Below are 17,724 nucleotides of genomic sequence, written 5' to 3'. Positions count from 1 at the left end.
TCCAGCTCAGAGGAGGGCTCACAGCAGGTAGTGGAAGAGTTGGAGGTCCCTAACCTGAATGAGGAGGAGGAGGAGGAGCAGAGTGCAGCAGGCGTTGTACGTGGATGGCGGTTTGAGGAGGACAACGACATGGCACAGGAAGAGGACAGGCATGCGTTATGGGACAATGGCGAGGACGAGGAAGATCTTGCTGGCAGGGCCCACTTGTTTCCCATGGCTGTGCACATGTTGCGCTGCCTTCGCAGGGACCCCCGGGTGATCCAGATGCGTTCAAGGGAGGACATCTGGATTACCTTGATGCTTGATCCCCGTCTGAAAGGGAAGCTGGGAGACTTAATGACGCCATCCACCCCCGAGCAACGCACAAGGGAGTTGAAGGAGGCCCTTGTGCGCAGACTACTGGAAGCATTCCCCCAGCCTTCCACCCCCACTGTAACAGCTCTGCCAAGCCAGCAAGAGGTGCCTGCCATTGCCACTAGCAGCACAACAACAACCACCAGCACCAGCAGCAGCAGCAGCAACTGGCGCCCCGGAGACCTGAAGAGCCTAAGCAAGAGCCTGTATGCAGTGCAGCAGCCCAGAACAGAGGTGCCCGCCACAGCATCCACCACCAACCAGCACAAGCAACGACTGACCACCATGGTGTCTGACTATATGGGGTCATCCAGCGGGCTCAATGACACCGACAGCCCCATGGACCCCTTGGAATACTGGGTCAAGAGACTGGACATCTGGAGCGAGCTTTCCCAGTACGCCCTGGAACTCCTATCCTGCCCTCCTTCCAGTGTCCTCTCAGAGAGATGCTTTAGTGCGGCCGGTGGCGTGGTCACAGAGAAGCGCTCTTGGCTCTCCCACGCCTCTGTGGACAAACTCACCTTCCTGAAAATCAACCAGGCTTGGGTGGAAGGTAAGTTCCTGGCCCCTATTGTCGGACACAGGGGGACATGAAGTGGCTGCTGCATGTGCTGTTGTTAACTATGCCTGCCTTTATAAAGACAGTTACTACCTGCCTAGTGCCTACCTTGGTAAATTTTTGGTGTTATGGTACTACTACCAGTAAGTTGCCATGGTCCTCCTTCTGAGCTGCTGAACTGACCGCCCGCTTTGTCCTCGTGACTCAGTCGCTACTACACTCCGCGTTCACACTGCCCGGGTCACTGGGTGCATTTAATTTTTTGGCCAGCACTATGACGCTGTGCTGTTACTGCTACTACTACCACCAGTATGTTGCCATGGTCCTTCTGTGCTGCTGCTGCTGAACTGAACTGAACGCCCGCTTTGTCCTCCTCCTCCTCCTGACTCAGTCGCTACCACGGTACCACCAATGTACTCTGTCTGCGTTATCACTGCCTGGGTCACCGGGTGCATTTAATTTTTTGGCCAGCACTATGATGCTGTGCGGCTACTGCTACTACTACCACCAGTATGTTGGCATGGTCCTTCTGTGCTGCTGCTGCTGAACTGACCGCCCGCATTGTCCTCCTCCTCCTGACTCAGTCGCTTCCCGCTGCTGCACTCTGCGTTCACACTGCCCGGGTCACCGGGTGCATTTAATTTTTTGGCCAGCACTATGACGCTGTGCTGCTACTACTACCACCAGTATGTTGCCATGGTCCTTCTGTGCTGCTGCTGCTGAACTGAACGCCCGCTTTGTCCTCCTCCTCCTCCTGACTCAGTCGCTACCACGGTACCACCAATGTACTCTGTCTGCGTTATCACTGCCTGGGTCACCGGGTGCATTTAATTTTTTGGCCAGCACTATGACGCTGTGCTGCTACTGCTACTACTACCACCAGTATGTTGGCATGGTCCTTCTGTGCTGCTGCTGCTGAACTGACCGCCCGCATTGTCCTCCTCCTCCTGACTCAGTCGCTTCCCGCTGCTGCACTCTGCGTTCACACTGCCCGGGTCACCGGGTGCATTTAATTTTTTGGCCAGCACTATGACGCTGTGCTGCTACTACTAGCACCAGTATGTTGCCATGGTCCTTCTGTGCTGCTGCTGCTGCTGCTGAACTGAACGCCCGCTTTGTCCTCCTCCTCCTCCTGACTCAGTCGCTACCACGGTACCACCAATGTACTCTGTCTGCGTTATCACTGCCCGGGTCACCGGGTGCATTTAATTTTTTGGCCAGCACTATGACGCTGTGCTGCTACTGCTACTACTACCACCAGTATGTTGCCATGGTCCTTCTGTGCTGCTGCTGCTGAAACTGAACGCCCGCTTTGTCCTCCTCCTCCTCCTGACTCAGTCGCTACCACGGTACCACCAATGCACTCTGTCTGCGTTATCACTGCCCGGGTCACCGGGTGCATTTAATGTTTTGGCCAGCACTATGACGCTGTGCTGCTACTGCTACTACTACCACCAGTATGTTGCCATGGTCCTTCTGTGCTGCTGCTGCTGCTGAACTTAACGCCCGCTTTGTCCTCCTCCTCCTCCTGACTCAGTCGCTACCACGGTACCACCAATGCACTCTGTCTGCGTTATCACTGCCCGGGTCACCGGGTGCATTTAATTTTTTGGCCAGCACTATGACGCTGTGCTGCTACTACTAGCACCAGTATGTTGCCATGGTCCTTCTGTGCTGCTGCTGCTGCTGAACTGAACGCCCGCTTTGTCCTCCTCCTCCTCCTGACTCAGTCGCTACCACGGTACCACCAATGCACTCTGTCTGCGTTATCACGGCCCGGGTCACCCGGGTGCATTTAATATTTTGGCCAGCACTATGACACTGTGCTACTACTACTACTACCACCAGTATGTTGCCATGGTCCTTCTGTGCTGCTGCTGCTGATCTGACCGCCCGCATTGTCCTCCTCCTCCTGACTCAGTCGCTTCCACCAATGTACTCTGTCTGCGTTCACACTGCCCGGGTTACCGGGTGCATTTAATTTTTTGGCCACCACTATGACGCTGTGCTGCTACTACTACTACCAGTATGTTGCCGTGGTCCTTCTGTGCTGCTGAACTGACCGCCCGCATAGTCCTTCTCCTGACTCAGTCGCTACCACCACTGCACTCTGCGTTCACCCTGCCCGTGTCCACTGACAACTCTGCTGCGATGTCATTGCTAATTGCTGCAAAAAAAACCAAAAAAAAAAATACAAAAACCTCTCTGGGGCCTTTTTGGCGTCAGCCACTCATCCTCCTCCAGCGGTACCTTCGCCGCCAAGTGCCATTGGAACTCGCCTTCACCTCTTTGACTGCTTAACGCGTATATCCCTTTTTAAAACCACTTATTACCAATTAATAGCTCCATTTAAAGTGTTGAATTAACTTTAAAATCCATTTTCTCTAGAAAAAAAAATTTTGGGGGAATTTTTTATGTTGAAGTTATGTTGCCCCTTATCACCTCGATAATCCATGCAATTTGGGGGATTGTAGCATGTATGGGGGCTTTGTTATTAACGTTAAAAGAAAATCCACCTCCGGGCGGGAATCCACGTGTGATTACGCCATTCACGGCAGAAAATCCGCGTGGTTGCGTGGACGCGAACGAAAATCCGCATGCGGCGGGGCCGAATGCGGATTTTTTTTTTCAACCACGCGGATTTCCGAATTCGTGGATGAGGCACATCCGAGCATCCCTGTGCTACACTAGCGTCCTACCAGCTAGATACTCCAGAAGGGAAACCAGAAGGGGTCCTCTTCGTACCACTCCCCTCCGATTGCAAATCCTGCAGCTGTTCCATGCCCATAAGAATGCGGGTCACCCTGGGGTCACTCACACTCTGGATTTGCTCACTAGGTGCGTCTGGTGGCCCTCCTTGGCCTTGGATTGTAAGGAATGTATCAGAGAGTGTGTTGTGTGTGCCAGGAGCAAGCCTTCTCGCCTTGCTCCAGTGGGAACTTTACAATCCTTACAAACACCCAGTGAACCATCTGTCCATGGACTTCATTGGTGAGCTTCCCAGATCGGAAGGCATGTCAGTCATATGGGTAATTGTGGATAGGTTCAGCAAAATGGCTAATTTTGTTCCCTTAAAAGGAGTCCCTTCGGCCCAGGAGCTGGCCGATCTCTTTGTGCGGCACATCTTCCGCTTGCACGGAATCCCAGATGATGTGGTTTCCGACAGGGGGGTCCAGTTCATGTCTAAGTTTTGGAGGGCCTTTTGCCATTCTTTGGGTCATTTTCATTGGGGTATCACCCACAGTCCAACAGACAAATTGAAAGGGTTAACCAGGCTCTGGAGCAGTTCCTTAGATCTTACGTCACAGATGCCCAGACCGAGTGGGTAAAATTTTTACCTTTCGCTGAGTTCGCACACATCAACCTGAAGAGCTCATCAACAGCGTTGTCTCCTTTTCAGGTTGTGTCAGGAAAGTCCCCTAAGTTCTCCCCATTACCTGTGTGTCCTTCCTTGCTCCCAGCTCTAGAAGATTGGCAGAAAGCTTTAAGGGAGCTTTGGGGACAGGTAGAGAAAAATCTAGGAATAGCTTTTCAGAAGCAAAAGAAACAAGCCGACAAGAGACGGTCTCTTGAGTGGCACTTTGCCCCGGGAGACAAGGTGTGGGTGTCGACCAGACATTTGGCTCTTCGACAATTGTCTACCAAGTTAGGCCCCAGGTTTATAGGGCCTTATCCTGTGGTCAAGAAGATCAATAATGTTTCATATATCATTGATCTCCCTGCCAGTATGAGATGTGGGAGATCATTCCACGTCTCATTACTGAAACCGGCAGTTTGTGTGGATTCCTATCCCCCCCCCCCCCCCCAGTGGTTGTAGAGGGCCAGAAGGAATACGAGGTTGAAAGGATTCTGGATTCTCGCCTGGTGCAGAATTCTGTGCAGTATCTGGTCCATTGGAAGGGGAGTGGGGTGGAGGACAGATCCTCGGTACCAGAGGCTCACATGCATGCTGAGAAATTTAAAAGAAGGTTCCATCAGTTATATCCCGAAAAGCCATGTAGGAGGTGTCCGGAGTCCACTCCTCAAGGGGGGGGTACTGTGAGGCACAGCGGAGCCACCGCCGCACAGGGCAGCATGCCGGCGGTCTCTGCTTCACAGATGGCGCTCTTCGTGTCCCAGCCGGTGGGTTCCGCCACTCATGCGGAGCCGCCGGCACATGCGGGACCCGCCGCTGGCAATATGGCGGCGGGTCCCGCAATTCACCCGGTGGACTTCGGAGCGCATGCTGACCTGGAGCCTGGCCTCTCTGACATTCAGAGGCAGAGGCTCATGCGCACGCGCGCGAGGCGACAGGACTCTTACCTCCTATGAAGGAAGGTCTGCTGACTCTCCAGTCAGCTGACCTCAGGGGGTCTCCGGATTGGCTTAGCTCCTGGGTGGGCTGGCTGAGTTACACTCAGCATAAAAAGAGTTGGATGTCAGTTCTTCTTTGTCTGCTGTCGTGTAAACACTTCTGTGTTAGCGCTCAGACCTTAGTGCAGTGCCCTGGTGTTGATACTAAGGACGTCACACCTTAGCTCAGGATTATTATTGTATATTGATCTGTGTTTTGACTCTGGCTATCCCTGACTATTCTATCTCTTGCTCATTGTGTACTTTTGCCTATCTGATCCTTGTTGCCGACTCCTGCCTGTTCAACGATTTCTCTTCTGCCTTCCGCTCCTGTACTACCGCTGCCATCTCTGTTGCCGAACCCTTGCCTGTCTGACCTTTCTCCCTTCAGTGGAACGTCTCCCACTGGAGGGTCAACTCTGAGACTTGCCTCTCTGAAACGCCTGCCCCAAGCAGACGATTACTGCTGAGGGTCGAGATTCCTCACTCAGTCTGGTCAGAGGATCTCACGCACGGGGTTCCCATTCAGAGGTAACCACATCTCTGAGGAATTACCGTGTGGTGGACATTTCCACACCATCTGATATATTACTGTCTTATTGTGTTTTTTGCTGGTGTTCAGAGGTTAGCAATATATCGGATTATCGGTGATACTGCAGATCATCGATAATCGGGTCTATATCTGCATTTTTGGTGATACTGCAGATCGCCAATAATCAGATACTCTCTGCGTGCTGACACCGATCTTGACATTTGGCTCCAAAGCTCCCCATTGGTTTCTTATCGACCAATGGGGATCCTCCTGTTCCCCATTGGTCTGTTAGGGAACCAATGGGGACCATTGGAGCCAAAATTTAAAGATGCTTTTTTCTCTAAGCTATACTAAGTAGTTTGTACTAAGTAGTTTATACTAAGTAGTGCGGCGGGGGCGGCGTGTGTGGCGTCGGGGCGGCGGAGATCTTCAATCAAGATGTAACAGAAGGTCGCAAGATAGAGGATACTGTCGTGGGACCTAATTGACGTGGGAATTTTTTCTTAAAGGTACAGGTAAGTATTTCTGAAGATCGCAAGACAAAGGATACTGTCGTCGTGGGACACAAAAGATTATAGCGCGGGACCTTTTCCGAGGATAAGGGCGTGGGAATTTTTTCGTAAAGGTACAGGTAAGTATTTCTGAAGATCGCAAGACAGAGGATACTGTCGTCTTGGGACATAACAGATTATAGCGCGGGACCTTTTCCAAGGATAATGGCGAGGGAATTTTTTCTTAAAGGTACAGGTAAGTATTTCTGGTTAATTTGGAACATTAAAGGCCTTTTCTCGTTGTTGCGTTTCTATTTCATTTAACCCTTTATTGAAATGGGTAAGGGGTACTTTGCACCCCTATACTCATTTCTCCTGGGAGGGGGGCAGGCATCTGGGTTCCCCTTCTTAAAGGGGACTCCCAGATGCCACTATGAACCCCCCCAGGGAGTCGTCGCCCCCGCCTCCTCCTGGGGCACCGGAGGTGGGGAAGAGCCCCTTGTCCATGGATTGGACAAGGGCTCCGGTGGGGAGGGGAAGGCTTGGCCGCCCCATACCATGGACCATGCGCTCTAGTATAGCTCAGGGTGCGAAGCCCCAGTCGGCCGGGGCTCCGCATTCTGGCTATCCCAGCCTGCATGGGAGACAAGGGGTTACAGAGGCTTGGGAGGGGGGACCCCACGTAATTTTTTTCAAAAATTTTCCCACACTCAGAACATAAATCAAAAATTAAACATTTTTAAAAAATTTATAAAAATGTTTATTTCTTTTTTTAAATATTGTTTCCCAGTATCTTTTTAACATATCCTGCAAATTAGGTGTTGCTAGGATTTTAAAGAGAAACTCCGACCAAGAATTGAACTTTATCCCAATCAGTAGCTGATACCCACTTTTACATGAGAAAAATAATGATTTTCACAAACAGACCATCAGGGGGCGCTGTATGACTGATTTTGTGCTGAAACCCCTCCCACAAGAGGCTCTGGTACCGTACGGTACTCTGGGCAAACTGTCACAATGTAACAATGTTCAGACAGGAAATAGCTGTCTGTTAAAGCCAGACCAGCTAGAAACAGCTCCATAATCTGCCCACAGTAACAATGTCACCATGTAATACAAGTCAGAATGTGAATCTGGGAGAGGAAAGATTTTACAATGAGCAAACACTGACTAAATCATGTATACATAATTATTGTAAAAATGAAGCACTTTTTTTATTACATTATTTTCACTGGAGTTCCTCTTTAAGGGCACTTTGCTATTAACTGCTAAAGTCGGCGGGAATTGTTTCCCGCAGAAATGTCATTACGATTTAAATGGATACTTTTTTCCTTTGAACTTTTAAAATCGATTTTCTCAAAAAGTATAAGGTCTTTTTGAAAAAATGTTTTTCTTCTTGTTCCCACTGTTCTTCTTAACATTCTTTACACATTTGGTGTTTCTGGCATTTAAAGGTGCTTTGCTATTAACCGCTAAAATCGGCGGACGTTTTCATAAGAAGAATATTCAAAATCGAATTTCTCAAAAACTATAAGGTCTTTTTGAAATTTTTTTTCTCTTGTTCACAATTTTCTTCTTAACATTCCCTGCAAATTTGGTGTTTTTAGCCTTTAAGGCAGGGGTCTCAAACTCAATTTACCTCGGGGCCGCAGGAGGCAAGTCAGGATGAGGCTGGGCCGCATAAGGGATTTCACGTGTCCCTGCCGCAAAACGAGGGTGGCAGAGCCCCCAAATCGCCTGGGGGGGGGGGGGGGCAATCCGCCGGCATTTCCTGGAAGGGGCAGACCTTTCAGCTTCAGCTCTGCCCCTCCTGACGTCAATCGCGGTGGATCGCCCCTCTCACTCTTCCTTCACAGAGAGGGGAGGGGGGGAGAGGCAGCGATCCGTGCGGTGATTGACGTCAGGAGGGGCAGAGCTACAGCTGGAAGCTCTGCCCCTCAGCGCAGTCGTGGATGTTTGCCTAGGGGATTTGGGGGCTCTGCAGCCCTCGTTTAGTGGCGGGGATGCTGTGGATTACTTGGGAGCAATGAAGCGAACTATAAGGTAAAATAGGCAAAAATAGTTCGCTTCCGTGTCTCTTTTGCTTTTGCCGGCGAGGGCCACAAAATATTGTATCAAGGGCCGCAAATGGCCCACGGGCCGCGAGTTTGAGACCCCTGCTTTAAGGGGACTGTGCTATTAAACGTTAAAGTCGGCGGGCAGACATTTTCCAAACGGCAGCAAAGCAGGGCTTAAAAGGATAAATATCATTCAGGCAGGACAAAAAAACTCAAGTTTTAAAATGATAAATTTCGTTCAAAAGGTTGGCACCTTTTTTTAACATTTAAAACGATAAATATTGTTTTATAATGTAAGTGAATAGGGCGCCGTTTTATCTATAAGCCCTGGGCGCCATTTTTCAATGACCTGGTTCCTAAACCTATCCTAATGTGCTCTGGCTTACTGCAGCACTACTATCACAGTCTCTGTAATAAATCAATGTATATTTCCCCTGTCGGACTTGTCGCCCTGTGTCTGGAAGGCTGCCAACTCTTCAGTGTTGATCTGCTATGCACGCCCCCCTCCAGGCCCCTCTATGCACACTCCCGTGTGTGTCTTATTTACATTAGCCAGCTTTTCTCTGCTCTCTTATCTTTTACAAGCTGGATAAATCCTCTGTTGTGAAAGGAAAAAATTAAAAAATACATATATTCAGGCACATCGCCTCTAGTTAGGACATTAAATAAGTTATTAAGGAAAGGGAGGTGCTGAAGGGGGTGTGGCTAGAAAACAGCAAAAATCAATTAACCCTTCGCACTCTCGCATGCAAATGTTCAAACAAATGCATTCACAGATTCACTCATCCAGGCACAATTGTTATCCCGACAGCTAAGTTAAAAGCCGCGGTTTTAGTTCACAGAAGAATGCATTCTTATGCTTAGTCATCTATACTGCGCAGAAGTACCCAGGTAAACATAGGTGTCCTAACTCTGGCCCTGTAACATGCATAGTGCAGACATGCAAACACATTCATTGCATCAAACCTATCAATGGATTAGGAGCACACATCCTGACATCCTCTCCTGGGACACACAGTGCATCTTACCAATCGCACAAGGGAGCTAACGTTATGTGTCCATGTGCACCATGCACATACACCAGCATAAGCTGTGTGCATGCTGACAAACACATACAGGAGAAGGAGGGAGTGCACTGAATTAGACCCTAGCCACAGGGGTCAGTAACAAGAAAAAAATACATATATCCAGGCACATCGCCTCTAGTTAGGACATTAAATAAGTTATTAAGGAAAGGGAGGTGCTGAAGGGGGTGTGGCTAGAAAACAGCAAAAATCTATTAACCCTTCGCACTCTCGCATGCAAATGTTCAAACAAATGCATTCACAGATTCACTCATCCAGGCACAACTGTTATCCCTACAGCTAAGTTAAAAGCCGGGGTTTTATGTAACGATTGGTGTCAGCAATACAGATTTTTCTGATTATTGGTAATCTGCAATATCACCAATAATACAGATACTATACCTGATTATGTGGTGATCTGCAGAATCACCAATAATGCTAGTATAGCTAGACACGGGACAACCAATGTGGGATTGTGTTTCAGTGCAACAGTAATGAGGAGAGGAGATCTCCCTAGGAGCGGGAGATTCAGACAATACTGCAGCCAAGGATCCCCTGAGGAGCAGGGGATTCAGACTGTACTGCAGCCAGTGGACACCTGAGGAGCAGGGACCACTGACTGTGCTGCAAGGATGATCACCTGAGGAGCAGGTGATTAAGACTACACTACAGCCAAGGATCTCCTGAGGAGCAGGAGATTCAAACTGTACTGCAGCCAGTGGACACCTGAGGAGCAGGGACCACTGACTGTACTGCAAGGATGATCACCTGAGGAGCAGGTGTTACAGACAGTGCTGCAAGGGCTGATCACCTAAGGAGTAGGTGACAGCTCTTAGAGATTCCTCACTAATGGCTAGGCCCACTAGTGAGGACAGGAAGGTCAGACAAGCAGGGTAGGCAACATACGGACAGATAAAGTACAAAGACGGAAGGCTGATTCGATGTACAGGTTCAGGCAGAGTCAGCAACAATAATCAGATAGGCAGAGGTACCGAATCAGCAAACAGGAGAGTAGTCAAGGAAGCAGAAGGTCATAACAGATAAACAACAGTAATGTAGCAATATCCTAGTCTAGGTGTGAAGTCCTTGGTTTCAACACCTGGGATCTAGACTAAGTACACAGATAACACAATGCAATTAGTACTTTAAGCTATCAACGAAAACTGGTTAAGTGTGGATATGTACTGAGCGCGCCCAGACTGGTGCTGCTGCTCTCTAAGGCTTCTCCAGACATTACATCTCATTTCTGCTACTTTAAACCTCTTAATGGAAAGACTGGACTGAAATTTCAGTGGATCCTAATGTATCACTTCTCCAGCAACACCTATAACCTTTCAGAACACCTGGATTACTTAGGATGGCAAAGATTTAAGCTGGATTGGATCTTCCTTGGTATCACACACTGCTGGACACTGCACACCTTCCTTGGAATTGACCTGAGACCTTAAAGACTTTCTGCCTCTTTGTGCCCGCCGTCTCCCATCCTGTGAGTAACTTTCATCGATTATCTACAGCATCTATGCTCAATAGACTATATTTTTCTACATATATTATATATTATATCTTCAAACTCCTAAACAAAGGACTGTGTTTTCAAATCCATGCTGTCCTTCCATACATCTCTGTGTAAGGACAATTCAGTCTATACAGGCCCTTTGATCTCTGCAGGATACCAGCCACAGCTGTGAAAGTTCACACCTTGACTTTAAATAGGGCCTTTCTTAGCAGGAGCCCTGAGCTGTCTCTTGTCCATCCTAATGTGTAAACATCAATATTCAGCACAGACACTTCTAGCTGTATACCAACCAAGAAATATATATCCAATTGACAAATCAACAATAATTCTACTTAAGTCTGTTGGAATCTACAGAAAGACAAAGAGAGGATCCAGGGGACGTGGGAAAAGACGTTATTCACTGCAGAACCAAAATAACTCTGTGACAAAATCTACAGAGTACACCCAGACCCAGCCAACAACCCTAATAGCTCCAGCACAATCCAGCAGAGATGACAGCCACACATCTGGAGACTGTTCCCTCCTGGAGTCCTCAAACTCAGACCTCAGCTCCCAGGGTAGCCCCATCAAGGCTGTCCTCTGCAACGTCAGATCAATAAACAACAAAACAGCAATCATACATGATCTAATAGAGTCTTCTGATGTGGCCTGCCTGACTGAAACCTGGCTTTCTGAACCTGTTGGCCCCACCCTGGAGGCAGCTGTGCCAACAAACTATTCTGTGATATACTGCAACAGGAAAGAACGCAGGGGAGGAGGGGTTGCACTTTGCTTTAGATCAGCTTTGAAAATCAGACCACTTACTGTAGGTCCTACCAACTCGTTTGAATGCTTGGGGGTGCAACTTTCAGCTGAGGAAAACATTAACATATTGCTGATCTACCGCCCACCAGAAAAATACTCAGACTTCCTTGAGGAACTTGTAGACCTCCTATGCAACCTAACACTGGAACACCCCAGATGGATTGTTCTTGGAGATTTCAATACATGGGTGGACGACTCCTCTTCACAATTTGGAAAAGAGCTACCTCGTGCCTTACATGAACTGGGCTTCCTCCAATCAATCAGCTCTGCTACTCACAGGAAAGGTCACACTCTGGACCTTATGTTCCATACTGGGCTGTCAATAGCCAATGTGGAAATTAATCCTGTTGCCTGGTCAGACCATCACACTATCCACTTCTCCCTCTCAATACCAGCCGTCAAACACCAGGTCAAGAATCAAATAAAATATCGCCGCTTAAAAGGGCTAACACCTCAACATATCCGAGATAACCTTAGCTTTGATGAATTGACTGACTCCAGCTTGGACCCTGATACTCTGGTGTTTAAATACAACAAATGTGTGTCCTCCACCTTTGAGACCATTGCTCCTCTGCGCACCAAATATCTTACTCCACACCATCATGCACAGTGGTTTGATAACGCTATAAAAGAGCTGAAAAGACAAGGCCGAAAACTTGAGAGGCTGTGGCGCAAATCTCAGTCCCCAGAAGACAAACATGCCTTAATCTTCCACTTGAAGAGCTACCAAAAGGTAATCACGGGAAAAAAATCATCCTTTCTATCACAAGAGATTGCAAATGCAGTTAACAAACCAGCCCAACTGTTCCGCACAGTGGAAAAACTCTGCAACCCGGCATGTCAAAAACTTAATATCGAGTCTTCAAAAGACCTCTGTGACCAATTTGCCCATTTCTTCACAGACAAAGTCTCCGCTATAAGGTCCGCCATCCAACTTACAGCATCTGAGCCTAATATAGCGCCGAAGACCATTAGCAGAGACAACGTAACACCTTGGTCAAACTTCAAAGAAATTGATGAAGAAGTCACATCAAGCATCCTCCTTCACGTCCGCCTAACTACCTGTGACCTGAATCCTGGCCCAACAAAGTTCATGTTGAACTGCCCCGACCTGTTCGTACCGGTATTCCTCAAAATTGTTAACTGTTCCTTACAATCAGGGATATTTCCTGCTTTACTGAAGGAAGCAATCATCAGGCCTCTCCTCAAAAAACCCTCCCTGGACCCAGATGCAATGACCAGCTACAGACCTGTCTCTAACCTCCCCTTTCTGGGCAAGCTAATCGAAAAAGCTGTATACCTCCAGCTAGAAGCCAGAATCCTACAAAATAACAGTTATGACCCATTCCAGTCTGGCTTCAGGAAACACCACAGCACTGAAACTGCCCTCATCCAAATATGCAACCACCTGCTCATGGCAAGAGACAGAGGAGAGTGCTCGATCCTCATACTGCTAGACCTTTCTGCAGCCTTTGACACAGTTGACCATGACATCTTGATAAACAGGCTACAGGAATACTGCGGCATTGATGGCATAGTACTTCAGTGGTTCCAATCCTTCTTGGGTGGCAGAACCCACAAAGTGTCTATGGGGCCCTTCCTGTCCACCCCTGTAACACTTAAGTATGGGGTGCCCCAGGGCTCAATCCTCTCTCCCCTGCTTTTCACGATTTACATGCTACCGTTGGGAAAAACTAATCCAAAAACATGGTCTGACATACCACTGCTATGCAGACGACACCCAACTATATCTTTCCTTCAAGCCTGGTGTGACAGACCCAAATCTAACTATAAACGCCTGCTTACGTTACAGCAATGGATGAATGACAACTGGCTGAAACTAAATGCAGACAAAACTGAAGTCCTTCTGATTGGAGGGCAGAGCATGATAACAAAACAACTTAACTTGCAGTCTTCACCACTGGGAATAGGAGGCACGGATCTACGCAGCTCTGATCATGTGCGTAGCCTGGGAGTTCTAATTGATGGGGATTTAAACTTCAGAACTCAAATCTCTGCTGTGGTGAAATCATCCTATTTTCACCTGAAGAACATTGCAAAAATCAAGCACCTCATACCCCCAGAAGATCTGCCAACCTTAGTCCACGCCTTCATCACATCCCGACTGGACTACTGCAATGCTCTCTACACTGGCCTTCCAAAAAAGGTCTTGTACTGTCTACAGCTGATACAGAATACTGCTGCCAGACTGCTAACCAACCAACCCCGTCACTGCCACATAATGCCAGTCCTGCATTCCCTTCACTGGCTACCTATAGAATGGAGGGTCCTATTCAAGATCGGCCTACTGACATTTAAATCCCTGAATAATCTAGGCCCTGGATACAAGAAAGATATGTTACAGCTGCGTAGCAATCCCCGCATTCTCAGATCCACAGGTTCTAATAATCTAGTCATACCCAGAGTCCACTTGGAAACTTTTGGTCCCAGAGCCTTCTGTCATGCTGCCCCTACGTTTTGGAACTCCTTACTTCAACAGATCAGGACAGCCCCATCCCTGGACGTGTTTAAATCCAGACTGAAAACCCACCTGTTCAGTCTGGCATTTGCAGAAATATAACTTTTGTTGTGTGAATACTTCATCCTACTAATTACTGAATCTGAGAGAGCCTAAGCGCTTTGAGTCCTATGGGAGAAAAGCGCTATAGAAATGTTATTGTATTGTATTGTATTGTATCCCCAGCTCCAACTGGTTCTAGCACACTGTAGGATCTGACTAAGGGTCTGAGCGCTAACACGTTAGCATTTGCAACAGCAGACAACCAGCAACTGACAGGCAGATATATACTCAAAGCGCTCCACAGCGCCGCCCCAGTCACTCAGCCAATCCGGAGCACTACTGGAGTCAGCTGACCGGCTGATCAGCTGACTCCTCTTTTACTTGCATAAAGGTCCTGTCGCCTGGTGCGCTTGCGTAGCTCTCAATCTATGTGCACTAGAAGGACCAGGCAATGCAACAGCATGTAGCTGCGTGGCAGAGGCCGCCGGCTGATACGCGGAGATAGCCGCCATGCTGTTTGGCCATGCGGCGGTATCTCCGCTATCCTTTACATTTTAGTTCACAGAAGAATGCATTCTTATGCTTAGTCACCTATACTGCGCAGAAGTACCCAGGTAAACATAGGTGTCCTGGGTACTTCTGCGCAGTATAGGTGACTAAGCATAAGAATGCATTCTTCTGTGAACTAAAACCCCGGCTTTTAACTTAGCTGTAGGGATAACAGTTGTGCCTGGACGAGTGAATCTGTGAATGCAATTGTTTGAACATTTGCATGTGAGAGTGCGAAGGGTTAATAGATTTTTGCTGTTTTCTAGCCACACCCCCTTCAGCACCTTCCTTTCCTTAATAACTTATTTAATGTCCTAACTAGAGGCGATGTGCCTGTTTATATGTATTTTTTTCTTGTTACTGACCCCTGTGGCTAGGGTCTAATTCAGTGCACTCCTTCCTTCCCCTGTATGTGTTTGTCAGCATGCACACAGCTTATGCTGGTGTATGTGCATGGTGCACATGGACACATAACGTTAGCTTCCTTGTGCGATTGGTAAGATGCACTGTCTGTCCCAGGAGAGGACGTCAGGATGTGTGCTCCTAATCCATTGATAGGTTTGATGCAATGAATGTGTTTGCATGTCTGCACTATGCATGTTACAGGGCCAGAGTTATGACACCTATGTTTACCTGGGTACTTCTGCGCAGTATAGGTGACTAAGCATAAGAATGCATTCTTCTGTGAACTAAAACCCCGGCTTTTAACTTAGCTGTAGGGATAACAGTTGTGCCTGGGTGAGTGAATCTGTGAATGTATTTGTTTGAACATTTGCATGCGAGAGTGCGAAGGGTAATAGATTTTTGCTGTTGTGAAAGGAGTCACATGCTGAGGAATTACAGACACGGGCAGAGCTGTCTGCAGGAAGAAACAATCAGCCTGTAACTCTTCAGTGGGTGAGAGCTGCAGGGGGAAAGAAACACACAAATGATCTCTTGAGATTCAAAACGAAGCTGTATACAGCCTGCTTGAGTATGGATTTATTTTCTATGTCTGGACATACTGTACATCAACCTACTTCCTGTTTTGGTGGCCATTTTGTTTGTTTATAAACAAACTTTTTAAAACTGTTTTTGACTACTTTTAATGCGGCGGGGAGCGGTGAAATTGTGACAGAGGGGAATAGGAGATGTCCCCTAACGCACTGGTATGTTTACTTTTGTGCGATGCGATTTTAACAATACAGATTCTCTTTAACTTAGCACTGTCCAATGTGCCAGCCCACACTGTTATCCTCCACAGACACCTCTGCAAAACTACTTGTCACCACATCAGTTGGTCTCGCTCTCAGTTGGTATCACTGCTGACCAAAATATAAGAAAGCCCAAGATGCTCTTATGAGAAGCCGATTGGCACACGTCCAACTCCCCAGCCAGCTCTGCCCACTGTGGCTGTGCTTGGGATTAGGGATGTCCAAAAATCACAATTTTGCCTTTGCAAACCAATAGTTTGCAGTTTGCCCCATTGACTTTAATGGCATGGCACAATTTTGACACCTTTAGGCCACAATTTCTTTAAAAAAAAGGTGTACAAAGTGAACCGAAACCTGGACAGTGGCATGGCGGAAGGGGATCAATGGCGAAATGTTGCACAAAAAAATATGTATTTTTCATAAAAAAATATCCATTTCATGCGTGAATGCTAAAAACCATATATAGTTTCTTGATTTTTCAAATTAAGGCCTTTAGAATGGTCACCATAGTTACCTGCCTAAAAATTGCAAACAATTCCGCATCCATTCATGAACTTGCGAATGTGATGAACTGCCATATACTTCAATGGGCAGACGAATGCTAACTCCTATAGGGACTATTTCTCGCCGCAGAACATATTGTTTAAAGGGTCCTAACACCTGGACAGTGGCATGCCAGATCAATGGCAACATTTCCACAAATAGAAAATTTTTACGCAAAATCGTGTTTTAATGTCTAAAGGGCAGGAATCACATTACATTTCTAAATTTGTGATTTAAAGTGCTTTAAAATGTCTGGCGTGTAGAGATGGCCCGAACCTCTAATTTTCGGTTCGCGAACTTCCGCGGAAGGTTCGGTTCACGCAAACTTTCGTGAACCGCAATAGACTTCAATGGGGAGGCGAACTTTGAAAACTAGAAACCTTTACGCTGGCCACAAAAGTGATGGAAAAGATGTTTCAAGAGGTCTAACACCTGGAGGGAGGCATGGCGGAGTGGGATACATGCCAAAAGTCCCGGGGAAAAATCTGGATTTGATGCAAAGCAGCGTTTTAAGGACAGAAATCCCATTGGATGCTAAATAGCAGGCCTAAAGTGCTTTAAAACATCTTGCATGTGTATGCATCAATCAGGGAGTGTAATTAGAGTACTGCTTCACACTGACACACCAAAGTCACTGTGTAACGCACAGTTTGCGTAGTGACGGCTGTGCTGGACTGGTGCGCACCATGGCGAGAGTGCAGGCCGTGGCTGTGTTCAAGCCCATATGGTCACCGGGCTGTGGTAGCTCAATGATAGAACAACAGTGTGTGATGATCCGCTCAGCTGGCTGCACAGGCAGACAGCTGTTTGACCATTCTTCTAGTCTGTGGGCTGCAGGTCTCTGGAAGAGAGACCTGCCTTTCCTTTGCAAGTTTCTGATCTGCTCTGCTGCTGAGGGATTTGCATACATTGGTTATGCATATCACCTAGCTGCCTCCTTGGTGGGCTGGCAGTATAAGAAGCTATGCTTTTCCCAGAGTCCTTTGCTGGTCATTCCTTCTGGGTTTGTTGAAACACTCCTAAAGTGTCAGCCATTGTTGATCTGTTAAAGTTTACCTTAGGGTAATTCTTGGAACTGTACTAGGCAGTTTCCTAGTACAGTTAGATTGCATATCTGTTTTGTCTGTCTGTTGCGATTGTCCTGTCCCAGCGATGGTCGACAGGAAATCGTTCTGTTTGTCTGGGTGCTAACCGGGGCAGCGGTTGCTA

The sequence above is a fragment of the Hyperolius riggenbachi genome, chromosome 4 (genome assembly GCF_040937935.1).
Source record: "Hyperolius riggenbachi isolate aHypRig1 chromosome 4, aHypRig1.pri, whole genome shotgun sequence".
Taxonomy (NCBI): Eukaryota; Metazoa; Chordata; class Amphibia; order Anura; family Hyperoliidae; genus Hyperolius; species Hyperolius riggenbachi.
Note: the sequence above shows the minus strand (reverse complement) of the source record.